Source organism: Ursus arctos, unplaced genomic scaffold, assembly GCF_023065955.2.
Source record: "Ursus arctos isolate Adak ecotype North America unplaced genomic scaffold, UrsArc2.0 scaffold_36, whole genome shotgun sequence".
In the NCBI taxonomy this organism is placed as follows: Eukaryota; Metazoa; Chordata; class Mammalia; order Carnivora; family Ursidae; genus Ursus; species Ursus arctos.
The window spans coordinates 11,907,156-11,919,938 of record NW_026623050.1 but is presented as its reverse complement, the minus strand read 5'-3'; positions in this window follow the sequence as shown (position 1 = coordinate 11,919,938).

Genomic DNA, 12,783 nt, shown 5'->3' with positions numbered 1-12,783 from the left:
ATAATAATAGTGAGAATAAAAACACTGGATTAGTATAACATATTTACAAAATCTTCCGTGTCAGAGCAATGTTTAGAAAGGCCTGGGGAGAAATACGCATGCCCCCAATAATTTCAAACTAACCAATTATCAATCATGAATACGGTCATTAGCCACGCATTTGCAACTATGCAGAGAGTCAGAATATAACAATCATAGGCTGAAACAGCGAGAACGAGCTCCAGCCAGCCAAAAGAGGAACCGAAATAAAGAACCAGAAATGAGGGAGCTGTGGTACTTAAGGAGTTAGTGGTGAACATGGAAGCCATTAGAAGTTTATTATGTTTACTAGAAGTGTTGTAAACTTTAACACTGTGAAAATACAAGAGCTAAAAAAGCAAGGTAGTGATGTAGGGGTGGTGTAGGATTTCCCCATATTTCATAGCAAGGAGTCAATAGACCTACTTGAAAAAATATTAACAATCATAAAGGTAGCCACTAGAGGAGCTAAAAACTGGATAATAAATCTCTCAAAATATCAATAGTAGGAGAGCAACAGAACCAAAATAAAGGAGACATAACCATATAGAAAAAGATGAAAAGCAACAGAAGCGTTAGAAAGAGAAAACACAAGATGACAGAATTGAAGAATGTTATATATGTAATAAATATGTTACATATGTATACAAAATATAATAAATTCTCCAAAGATTCTCAAATTGTATTTAATAAACAAAACCTAACTATATGTCTCAGCCATTCAGGAACGTCAAAAGTAAAATGAGAGATATGACAAGTGATTCTAGCTTTTCTCTCTCTCTCTTTTTTTTTTTTTGCATTAATTTGTCATGTCTGCCAGACAGACTTCAAGGCAAAAAGCATTAAACAAGACAAAAGAGTAGTTTATCATTATAAAAACGTTCAATCTCAAATGAAGATATAACTACTGTTATATTTTACATTCCAATTATTGTAACATAAGAACACATAAAGCTTAAAACGCAGGGAATTTACAGAGATTGCTCCAAATGGAGTAGGATTTTAATTTATTTCTTTCAGCTGCAAACAAGTCCAATTCTCAAAATGAGTGATGGTATAAAGAATCTGGAATCTAATCCACCAGATTAACATCTTTATAATTCCAACACTGAAAACAAGAATAGACTTGTTTTCAAATACTTCTAAAAACATTTATAAAACTTGACCATGTATTAGGCACAAAAAAGTATTTAAAAACAAATGGTAATAACAGTAATGACCATGCTTTTAGGTTATAATGCAATTAGAGCAGAAATTAATAACTAATAAAACGAACCACCTGAAATGTTATAACTCATTCTTTAACAATTCTAGTCATGATTTCTTTATTGGCTCCAAAGTTGCAGAATCTCTAGTGAATAATAATATTGAAAACACTACAATAATAAAACCCCATGTCAATAGCTAAAGCTACGCACTGTAAAAAATGCGAAGCTCTAAACACATTACTATATACAAATTCAACTCAGTAATTTAAAAAGAATAAAACCTAAGGCAAGCAGAATGAACAAATTATTTAAGATAAAAAGCAGAGATTGATATATTATAAAACAAAAGAGAGAAAGTAAACTTAATCAATAAAACCAGAAGGTGATTCTTAGAGGGAAAAGAAATAGAGATAAATCAGCAGTTAGTCTAAACAAAAAATAAAAAGGAGAAAGCACAAACACAGATCATTAACAATGAGACTAAGGGGGGAAGAAACCTCATACGCATAAGATTTTTAAAAGAATTATGAGTATTTTTTAAAACTCTGTAAAAATAATATTGAATTCCTAGATGAAATGGACAGTTTCTAAGTTAGAAGGTATCAAAATTGAGAGCATTCTTACTTTCTTTCACGACTATAAATTTGCTTACCTTCTTTCTCTTCTGGGGTCAAAGAACAACTACTCCCCATCTCTTCACCCCCCAACAAAAGTAGGTAAAAAAGATGCAAAAATGCATTTTTGTCAAATCTTCAAGGAACAAATAATGTGATATTATTTACACTCTTTCAAAGCACAGAAAACAGAAAAGAAATAAAGATCAATCTTGCTAATTAATGTCAATGTAAAAACCTCTAATGTAATATTAGCAAATAGAATCCGACAGAACATAAAAAAGAAAAAAAAATATCCCATGACCAAATAAAGTTTACTGAGAGATGAAAGGATGGCTCAAGAATAACTAGAGGCCACTACCTTCCATTTGCTATTGATCACTTCTTCCCTGGGCCAGTGTTGTAACTGGCCCCCTGCCCTCTAAGTTCATTCCTCCTCCCTCCCTCCCCATCATTCCACCCCAGTGGATCTTCTATATTATTGACAGGGAGAACCTCCTAATACATGAATCTATATTTTGTTGCCTCCCTACTTGCACTCCATCAGAGATTCTCCACCCTTCAGAAGAAAGTTTAATCCCCTGACTGTGGCATGTGAGGCAGGTTCTGCCCACCTGTCTAGATTTGTTTCTGGTTGATTCTCTAGATTCTGCAAAGTACTTGGAGATCCTCAATTCATTTTACTGTCTCTTGCCTCTGTGCCCCAGTGCCCCGGAGACGAGCCCCAGAATACTTTTCTTCCTTCTCTTAGCTTTTTTCTCAGCGTATTCTGGCCTCATCTCCTCCAGGAAGCCTCCCGGACGAGGCTGACTTCTCTGCTCACTGAAACACCTTGTCTGGACCTCAGTGGGACTCCCCACAGTGCATCAGAATTGTTGGCTTGTGTGGCAGTCTCCCGCTTTACACCTGAACTTCCTTAAAGCCGAAGCGTTTTCTTTTGTCTCTTGCACTGAGCACATGCCTGGCATATGGCAGACATTAAACAACCCTGAAGGGATGAGTGCTTCCCAGTCTGGTAGAAAATCATCCCCACATTGACAGAGGCACTGCAGGTTGTGAATGAAGTCACCCAGACATGGGAATCACTTTCGGGGCCCTGCTTAAAACTACCGTATGCCAGCTTCTGACCATAAGAAATGTTTCTCCAAGAGTGTCGCCACTTGAGACATAGAGGATGGTCTTAGAGGACTGTGCGTTTTCACGTCTTCCTATCCCTGGGAGGATTAGAGACGGAATTCCGTAGTTTGAAGGGGACAGAGTGCCAAGGACAAAATGACCCATCTCGAGACTCATTTTGGAGCCAGCACAGGTTTAGTTCACCACGCGGCACAGGCGGCGCGCTTGTCCCACGCAAAGGCCCCTGGTGTGCCCCCGCAGACGAGGAGCTTCGCACACCCACACATGGCATCATTTTATGGCCCAGCCTGCATCCTCAGTACGGGGAACAAAGCACGGTCCTTCCCCCGATCGCTCACTAGAAGCAGCTCAGCGAATGGAGCTCCTTTTCTCAGTCAGAGGTCATCCGCATTTCCCAGTCCTAGATTTCTTCAACATTTCTACTTCAACCACGGCTCCGGTTCTATTTCTTTTATGTCATTTCTTTCCCCCTGGAATTTTATTTAAAGACGACTTTCAAGCTTTGTGGCAGGAAAGCACTCCGATTTAGTGCAACTCTTATTTCACAGATGAAGAACGTGAGGCCAGGTAGATGCGTTGCGTTTACCCACACAGCTAGTTATTAAAATCCAGACCCATAAGAAATGCCAAAATCCTAGATGCAGTGTTCTTTAAGGAGAATAAAACTTGTACTTATTTCTGCTTCCAATGGTCTATTACAGCACAAAAGTCTATGTGCTTATTGTCTAAGTCTCTTGATACAGAATCGGCTACTATTTTATTCAATTATCTGGCTTGGGGGGTCATATTTTCTAAAGTATTACTCAAAGACAAGATTTTTAAAACCTAACACTAACCAGACAACACACACACACACTCCCATGAGGTTACCAGACACATAGCTCATGCCACCTGGAAATGAGCTGGCAGAGTTCTACTCTAATCAAATCCATTGTCAATAAGTCACAAAACAAATTAAAATGCAGCAGAGAACAAGGGAAGTTAACTTCAGGGTCCACCAGTGTGTTCATTCCAGCACCATCTGTGCATCTGTTACACGATTAGACTCTGTGTTGGGCAGTTTTTAAATAACTGGGCAGCCCTACCATAAAGACCATATACTTACAAGTGAATAAGAGTTGTCAATGCAAAAGCCATCAACTCCTCTGCAGAAGAATCTTCTCTGAGAGAAATCTCCTTTAAAAAGTTTTGGTTTTGCTAAAATTGAAGTAAGATTGTAGAAGGGAGTTCTTTCTAAAGACCTCATAAACTAGAGCTGCACCGGGCAACAGCACGATTACATGTGGCCACAAATCAAGCCACCTTTGCACGTGCCTTGGTAGGGATATCAGTTCTGCCTTCAGACCCCCCAGAGCCTCTCCGCTCGGCAAAGGTTCACACCGCTATGAATGCTGTGGAAGAGGGCACTGGAGGAAGTACGCTGCATCTCATATACACTATTTCAGTTTTTATTACACACTTACAAACGAGGCCATGCATTTTGTGCACCAAAAAACATGGTAAAATCTTTTCTACTCTACTCTTTTCAAAACTCATTACAATGTAATCTCGTGCCAGAACATATCTTACAAAAGAGGCAGTTATTTTTCCCTCCTCTTATGTGGAAATATTACAACCTTTTTGATCACCTGTTTTGTTTCTTTGTTGCCCCCCACCAGACAGGGAATTTTTGTGTATCCACTCCGTGGTGCTGTGCTTGGCACGTACTAGATACTAACAGTTGTAAGGGAAAGGGTGAGAGGAGAGAGGGAGAGAAGAAAGTAGCAGTTGAGTCATCAGAATGAGAGCAATGTGGGAAACACAGAAAAAAGTATAGACAGATGAGTTGTGAGTTTTTTACCAAGAGCACATGGGCTACACAACTTCAGTCTTAATGAGAGAAAATTAAAGACTGACATCAAGACACACGGTATACCTTCAAATTGTGCTCTCTCAGTGTGTACATATTATATACCATTTCATATCAGAAGGTAAGCTCAAAAGGATTTGTTGAAAGTGACAAAATCTTTATAAAGCCCACATTAATAAACCTCCCGGGCATTGTTATATACCTGGATAGACATTGCATTACTATTAGACTCCAGATTCTACAGCTGAAAGTGAGCAAAACTCCTAGCATCCTGTCTGCACCTCCACCATTCCCTGGTAGGTAATTTTTTCCTGATCATGTTACTCATTTCATGACTCTAAGCCCAGAGCCTGATGGGAGCATGTACGATCAGGACTATGTGTCTAATGCCACTTCAAGAGGCAGCAGCCAGACAGAAGGCTACTGTGGGGGGAAAAAAATTAAGTCTGAGATGAAACATAAAGATGGAATAGGAACAAAAGACTAGATTGGCCTTGATCTCCCAAAACTGACAACCCCAAACTGAAATATCAATGAAGAGGTACTGAAATTTCACCTGAGATTGATTATCTATGAAAGCTTAAAACTGCTAGGTTACAAAGAAGAGATATATTAAGTATGTTTGAAAATAATACTGTTTCTCAGAAAGCACTGAGTAGCAAATATAACTCAATGAATAAAATTCTTAAGCACATACTCAGGTCTTAGAGTGATGAAAGGACCTTAGATCATGTTCAGATCCCTCACACTAACAAAGGAGGAAGCTCAGGTTCAGAGATATTTCTCTTGGTCTAAGATCTTTGAGTTAATGTCAGATTGAGATTCCTAATTCCAACTAGAATGCTCTCTTCTTTCTGTCCATCTGAAATAATTCCTAATTATGCATCATTTGCACAAAACTAGGCTAACCAAGGAGGAACTATGTGATTTAACTGGGCCAGAAACAGAGTAGGTTCCAGGTACCCACAGTCAGCAACTCAGTGATGTCATCAAAGACCCAGCTTCTTTCTACCTGCTTGGCTCTGCCTCCCTAGGTACAACTTCCTCCTAAATCTGATTCCCTTCCTTGTTTTAAGATAGCATTGATTGCTACTGGAGGTTGTGTGTTTGCTTGCTAATACTGGTTTGGCAAATCTAGATCTTATGTTCACTCCTGGTCCTTGAAAGCTGGAGATGGGATGGATACTTAAATCCAGAGTGCAGTTATGCACCAAATAATTTAGAGTTAAGTAATGAATTTAGTTTGACTACTACCTGTCAATCCCAGTAGTCAAATTAGGATGCAAGTAATCAGAAATCCAAGCTGCCCTAGATACACCTTAAATGTTTCCCTCCTACTTCTAACCCACCATTCCTCAATATTTCCTCTATCAAACTTCCAAACTGATATAGCAGATGGAGTGAGAAAGAAATTGGCATAAGCTGTTGTATCCATTTGCATGCAATTTCTGTTCCTGATTGGCAGGACTCCTTCAAGTTTTTGGGTGAGCAAAACATAGCAGACTCCGCTAAATCCAGCTTTTTGGGTTTATGTAAATCAGTGTTGCGTATTAGAATACTGATGCCTGGGGCGCCTGGGTAGCGCAGTCGTTAAAGCGTCTGCCTTCGGCTCAGGGCGTGATCCTGGCGATCGGGGATCGAGTCCCACATCAGGCTCTTCCGCTATGAGCCTGCTTCTTCCTCTCCCACTCCCCCTGCTGTGTTCCCTCTCTCGCTGGCTGTCTCTCTGTCACATAAATAAATAAAATCTTTAAAAAAAAAAAAAAAAAGAATACTGATGCCTGCACAGCACTAGGAAACTAATTAAATTAGACTTTGGGGGGGGGGGTAGAACCAGTCAAAGATATTTTTTAAACCTTCTCAATGATTCTAACATACAGCCAGAGTTGAGAATTACTAGTGTACTAAACATGCTGATTGCCTGAATTTCTCAGTTAATATCCTTCAGTTGTCTAGTTATGGCCTAAGACTTTGAATTCAGTTTCTTTGCCATTTTCCTAGGTAACTTAAAGCATAATCCATTTAAATAAAACATCATCTGTGGTATGATAACAACTACAGTTTAAGGTAAGGACGCTGTGTCAGCTTCCTTTTAGAGAATGCTGCTCAATCAATGGTTGAATGTCTGAACCAAAATATTATACAGGCATGAGGGTTTTTGTATTGCTTTCTATCTATTTCTGGGTGTAGTGTATAACATACATTGGCAACATTTCATTTTTATATTGTAATGGGATCTCCATAGGCTTATATTGAAATTGGTTTTCTGCTGTAATCTCACATTTTAACAGCCTCTACAGACCTGCTCAGAAACTGACTAAAAATGGTTGTGAAGAATATTTGGCATCATGATTTATTTTTGAAAATTATACAAATGCCTCAATCCCCCCCACCAACAACCACAGGAGATACTGAAGTACCATTGTAACTGCAGTGGGAAGTAAATACTTGACATATTTGATAGTCATTTTACAAAAGCAAGAAACTGTTTTCCCTCTTGAGTGCAGAGGCTTCAGTCATCCTCAGATTTTTAATAGGATTTTCATGTCCATTTCAAATGATAAGGGAAAGTGATTTTATCACTTGTTTTCTCTGAATAAATGTTAGCTTGAAATTAATATTATAGGCACCAGAGTTATTCAGAGCCCCTGGTGCACCCAGTTGGTGACCCTTCTTTGCCAGACTTGTCACATTCAGGCTGCTGTTTAGATCAGCCAGTGTTGGAGGAGGTCACTGAGAGGACATGACCACTGGTAGACCCATGAGCTGGACCTGGGCCTCAGAGGCTTCTCACCCCCTTCCCTGTTCCTGGAATGTGTGCTGTGCTTATCTTCTTCATGCTAGAAGTTGCCCCAAGGACATAACCTTGAGATAGTTATGTGGTATTGAGATCATCTGGACAGTATACATGGCTGAACCCAGTTAGGACCTTTATCCGAACTTCTGAGAGATCTACTAATCTTGTGGCTGGCTGCCCAAGGCAAGCCTTGTAAGTAAGTTCTCGTGCTTATTAAATCTGCCACCTACTATCTGAAGTCCCCTGCCTCTTTCTTCAGTCTCTCTTTAGCCCCTGTGTAAGGGGGCCAGTTTGTCAACCAACAATTTGTGAGCCAGCCCACAGACTAAAGAAATGGGTGGGAAAGAGGCATCCCAAGTTGGCCACTGACCTCTATGCAGAGAGGGGTGGCCCATAGGTTAGCTGTTTTGTGGCCTGCCATGTGCGAACAAGGATGCCCTGAAAACACTGGCTGCTTGAATGCAATTGTTTAAGAAACCACACATGGTGCATTGTGGCAAAGAAGGGAAATGAATGGCTGCCATAGTGGGTTGGCCTCTACTGTGGGCAGTTTGGCTAAACATTGATGCCCCATTAGAAGCTGAAGCTCCAGTCAGAAAGTTGGGAGAGGAACTGAAATTAGAGAAGGATGTGCAGTTGTCCACTACTCTGCTAGCTTCAGGGCTGACAGACAAGGTAGAAGAGCTGAATAATATCTTGGAGAACGTATTGTGCCATTTTGTAAAGCTAGGAGGAGGGCTTGTGACAAAGCCTGATTAGGATGCCAAGACGCAGAATCCCCAGGAAAGTAAGGAAAGCAAAGGGGAGGATGTTGTGATTGACAGTGAAACATGAATGCCCCATACTGTCTGACCCCTAACACAAAGAAAAACTTTAAATAGCAATTATCCTAGACTTCTGATAATAAAGAAATACATCCTAAAACTCCTAGGAGAAAAGTTGCATTCTTTTTCTGTCCCTTGAAGTTGTAAATCTTATAATGTCTTTGAAATATTGTCTATGGCCATACCACCCTGAACACGCCCGATCTCGTCTGAAATATAAACACCCCAGGAGATAACTAAAACACTACCCACAAAGACTGAAGAGAAAAAAAGGTGGGGGGGGGGAGGGGAGAAGCTTTTTAAAATACAGACTACTGTAGAAGCTCCCCTGCCCAAAATCTAGTCCACAGCTTCCATGAGATTATGCAAGGGCTAAGGTTTTGGACTATGGGTCTCTGTTTGTGCCTGTCTGTATGTTTGCGTATGTCTATAGACAGGTGTTATGTATATGTGATTTTTTTTCTACCTCTAGAGGTAATTTACAAAATTGATTTGTAAAAGAGCTCTATTCAACTGGCCTAAAGAAAAATAAGCTTTAATATCAAGGTGTACTTATGTAAAACTGAAACTTAATTTTCTTTCATCTGCTAAATTCTCAGTCTGTTCTTGGTGGGGTTGTGAAGGCTTTGCTTTACTTGGTACGTAATCTGCCTAAAAAACAAAGATTTTGTATTTTATCAAAATAATTTCCTGTGCTTCATGTTGTATTTATCAGGTCTTTGATCACTGGAGAAAACTAGTCTTCTCTATTCAAAAAGCAAGATTTTTACAACTATATAACTTTCTGTATCTGCCTTTGAAGTCTTTGTCACTTTCATTAATAGATAACTAAATATTGTTTCACAGTGACCTATGATCCTATTTAATCCTGTGTTTTAAAAATTTTGATATTTTTAACAAACTTCCCCAAAATCAAATCCTGAATGAAGTCTTCTTGACCCTGAACTACCTTTGGGATTTTCCAAAGGGTCCCTGGACCACCTCAAAAGATGTATTCTCTTTCCTTATGAAAGCAAGATGTCGAACTAATTAGGCTTACTTGGTATATTAAATTTCATGGGAAATATTGTCAAATAAGAAACAATGCTAAATTTTCTTTGGGATATATTTGTATGAAATTCCCAAAAATCTGGTATGTCCTGGTATAATGTTATCAGTTATAAATTTAAAATGCGTGTCACTGAAATAAATAAATTCCCTTGTCAATTGCATCGTAACAAACTCTCATCAGATCTTTAACCATGGGTGGTTTTAAGTCTTTTGTCATTTATTGTTTTATTCTGACAGTTATTGTTTTATTATGGAATTTGCAAAAGTGTTCCTGCAAAAGTGCTTCACCTTCAAGGAGATTCATGGAAATGACTCTGACAAGTAGGGTTTCTGATAATTAAGATCAATTGGCTTTTACATGGGAAGGGTAACAATGGACCTTACATATGCTTCCCCAAGGCTACCCATGTACCCCACATCAGTAAAATGAGTCATTACATCGATAATATAATGTTAACATGTGAAGATTTGCCTCTGCTGTTAGACACTCTGCAGGATTTGCTGAAACACCTGTGAGGGAGAAGTTGGGTGGTGAACCCACAAAAATTCCCACAGAAAACCCACAGAAAAAAAGGCCAAGGCATCCCCACAAAGTATTTGGGAGTCATTGGGTTAGGTAAGACATACATTCTCCCAGAAACTGTTATTGACAAGATGCAAGCCTATCCAAACCCTAAGAATGGGAAAGAGACGCAAGCCTATGTAGAGACTTCAGGATTGGAGGACTTTGATTCCTCACCTGGCAGAGTGCTTCCATCCCTTACACCACCTGGTTAAGAAAGGGCATGTGTGGGAATGGGGATTAGACCAGTGAGCTGCCTTTGGAAAGACAAAAATATTCATGAGGCAAATTAAATTAAAGCTCTGGGCATTTCCCAAGCAGGACTACCATTTGAGTTAGATATGTTGTGTTTGTGACTCTGGAATATACAGGGCAGGCACTGTGGCAGAAACAACAGAAGAGAGTACCCCTAGGATTTTGGTCCAAGCTCGAAATGGGGCAGAAACCCAAAATATCCCCTAAAGCAACAATTCTTAGCTAGGAACACAGCACTCCTCCAGGAAGATCCTTTCGTACGGAAGCCAGTGCAGCACCAAGTAGGCTGAACTCAGAGCAGTTTGGATGGTGATCTCTCATGATCCCTGACCATTAACCCTTTGCACTGACAGTTGGGTTCTTCTAAGGGGATTAACCCCATGGCTTATATGATGGGAAGCCAAGAGGTGGATAATCATGAGTGTGTTCTTGTGGGGTCAAGATGTGTGGAGGGAAATTCGGGTTCACCTGCAGGAGCCTGAGACAGTTCCCTGTCTTCCATGTCCTGGCCCTTAATGCACTGGCATTCCCTGGCAATCAGGAAGCTGATGCCCTAGCTCAGGTGTAAGCCCTAACAACTGACCCTTCTGTAGATAGAGTAGACTGGGTGCGTAGGAAGAGTGGCCATCATTGCACCTGGGTTGTTTAGAACATGCCGGTACTGCATTAACCAAGTCACTGTAATTCAAAAGCAACCCAGTGTCCTTGGCAATATGCCATCCCACCTGGGTACAAAGGTGGCCCAATTGGTAAGGAATTGGCAAATTGATTATATTATCCCCCTCCATCTGAGTGAGGGTTCTACATATGCCTTGGTTTGTGTAGACACCACATCTACACTCACTCAAATCTTCCTGTCACCATACAAACCAGGCTGCCACCATTAGGGGTTTAGAGAAGCTGAGTACCATGTAGAGATATCCTTATCAACTAGACAGTGATTGGGGGGTCACATTTCAAAGGTCATGATGTGCAAGACTGGGCAAAAGAACATGCCATTGAACAGAAGGTCCATCTCTCCTATAACCTGCACACAGCAGGGTTGGCAGAAAGGAAAAATGAAATATTAAAGCAGCAGAATAAATTACTAATGAGTAAAACCATCTCAGCTGGGTGGACTAAAGTATTGTTCCCAGGCTTTAATACCTTTGAATGATCAACAAGCAAGGCCTGCTGCCCCATATGCGAGACTGAGAACCCCTGCTGAGACACCCAGTGCCATAAAAGTATGGAAGTCAAGGGAAAATGCCATTGCCCTGGCTTTCACCATGAATCCATGTGCTATGCTGCTAAGAACACCAAGCCCCATCACACCTGGAAAAGGTGTCATCTATTGGAATTTACAATGGGATGTTCCACCAGGATGGGTAAATTACTTCACACCCCTGGGTAAGGAGGAACTCCTGCATCTCCACTGAGATTCCGTTGTCCCACTATAAGGTGGACCTGCTGAAATGCACTATAACTGGAAAGGAACATGCACCATTAAAAAAGGGGAGATGGTGGGGGTCCTGGTCTGGTATATCTCGTCTCCAGTCCATTTTCCCATGCCCGAAACTGTCTCCCCCAGGCAACAATTTTGTTTTCCACCGGTATGATCGTTTGGCCACCATTTTTGTTCCTTCCTTTGGCTTGTAGGATGTTATAGCACACACAGAAGCCCTTACTAAATTCACCCAGGAAGCCTTAAATAATAGCCTGCCCTTACTGAGCACTGAAATGTCTCTGGTGAGAAAGGCTGTCCTCCAAAAACGATGGCCTTGGACATTATTACTGCTTCACAAAAAGGCACCTGTGCCGTTATCCAAACAGAATGTTGTGTGTTCATACCTGATGAGTCTGCCTACGTGTCATATTTATTAAATTACATGGGACATAAGTGAATGCTCTGAGTGCCTAGAAGACTTAATAAATCGGTGATTGATCATGGGGCTCTTGGTGGGAAAAGTTTTCACTGATTTTGGGAATTACTGTCTTAATTTATTTTCTCTTGTATGTGCCTGTATTGTTGCTATAGCATCTGCCTCCAAGACAGCCAGACAGCTGCCAAATGCGCCACATCCATGCTAGTAAAACCCCTTGCAGACCACTCAGGACACACTGCAGAACAGGTGGCTGTCTGAGATCGTAAGAGCTGGTCATGAGGGGTGGAGTGTCAGAGGAGGTCATTGAGAGGCCCTGCCCAACTGGTTGACCTGCAAGCTGGATCCAGCCAACCAGAGGGTCGTCACTCCCTTCGCTGTCCTTGGAATGTGCATTCCTTTTGCCTTCTCCACCCTAGAAGCTGCCTCAAGTACTCAGCCTTAAATAGTAATGTCATGTTGAGACCATCTGGAGAGTTTCAGTTAGGGCCTCTATATAAGTTTTTAATATTTGGCAGGTGGGTACAGAGATCTACTTGTCTCACAGTCACCAAAGACAAGCCTCGAGGTAAGTCTTCTTGCTTATTAACCTGCTACCTACCAATCT